Source organism: Tenrec ecaudatus, chromosome 2 (genome assembly GCF_050624435.1).
Source record: "Tenrec ecaudatus isolate mTenEca1 chromosome 2, mTenEca1.hap1, whole genome shotgun sequence".
Lineage (NCBI taxonomy): Eukaryota > Metazoa > Chordata > Mammalia > Afrosoricida > Tenrecidae > Tenrec > Tenrec ecaudatus.
In genome coordinates, this window is record NC_134531.1 from 223,622,449 (window position 1) to 223,623,803 (window position 1,355).

General features: G+C 45.9%; 1 pseudogene; it reads right to left on the reverse strand.

Moving 5' to 3' along the window:
• Positions 1 to 511: 511 nt before the first annotated feature.
• LOC142440521 (large ribosomal subunit protein eL15-like) lies at positions 512 to 1,135 on the reverse strand (annotated as a pseudogene).
• Positions 1,136 to 1,355: the final 220 nt, after the last annotated feature.

Below are 1,355 nucleotides of genomic sequence, written 5' to 3' on the forward strand. Positions count from 1 at the left end.
GAGTTGTGAAACCATTTTCACCCTCTTTTTCTGAACTGTAAGGAGCTCTGGAGGTAAGGTGGGGTAAATGCTGAAGTATTAACCAGAAGGTTGGTGGTTCAAGCCAACCAGTTGCTCTAGGGGATAAAGATGAGACTGTCTACTCCCAAAAAGACTTATAGCCTCGGCCACCCTATATCAGGTTCCTATCAGTAAGAATGAACTTGACAGCAGTGCATTAAACAAAACTGTCCCTCCTCTGTTAACATAATCTTACTGCTCCTCCCTCCAGCTTTCTCTCTACTTTTTCTAGTTATTTTGTTTAGGACTTTTGCATTTATAAGTATTTTCAGATTTTTGACTAATTTTCATTTCCCGTAATGTGTCTCATCAGCGATATTCCAGTCTCATAGTGAGGTTTTGTAAGCATATCCTCATTTCCAGTGTCTGGAAGAGTTCTGTGTACCTACTGTACTCTGCAGTCTTTGTGTTCTTTTCTTTCTTTCTCTTTTTAGACGTGACTGTCCTCAATTTAGGCGTGGGTTTTACACACATCGTAAATTCGTAGTAATGGGGAGCTGCAGGTACTGCGCCTTTTCCAAACAGTGAAGTAGGAACCACGGATCGTGGGGTGGAATTTGTGGCCCTTTCCTTGGCCATAGTTCTTGTGGCCCGCAGACGTCAGCTCCCGCATCTCTCTGTGCTTGTGGACTCGCTCAGTCATCTACTCAGTAGATTCTACTGGGTGTCAGGATTTCGTCGGATAGCTTAGTGGAATGGATCCATGAGGACAACTTCAAACAATGTGTACATGGAATCTTCACCAACCTAGTAAGAATCTGGAGCTCTCAGGGCTCCCCAGTGGCATCCATCTCACTGCTCAGCAGCAGACTGAAGGCTTGGAGCAAACTTCAGCTGGTGAACACCATAATGGACAGGTTTGCCACAGGTTGTACCTGTGGGCACTGGCCATTTGTGGCTACCATGAAAGACTCGAATAGGATAGATGACATATCCTTGCTTGGCTTTGTAGTCCAGTGCCTCCTTGTCAGACCGGTGTCGGTGCTGCCCACTGCAGATCCGCAGGAGAAGGTGCATCACATTCGACTGGCTGCTGCGTTCCACACAGCTCCTGGGTGCACTTGTAGGCACCCATCATGGCTCGCCTGATGGCTGTGCCAGGTGGAAAGTAGTCTTTGATTTTTTTAAAATCATTTTATTAGGGGTTCATACAACTTTTATCACAATCCATACATACATCAATTGTGTAAAGCACATTTGTACATTCATTGCCCTCATCATTCTCAAAACACTTGGTCTCCACCTAAGTCCCTGGCATCAGCTCCTCATTTTCCCCTCCCTCCCCGCTCTCCCTC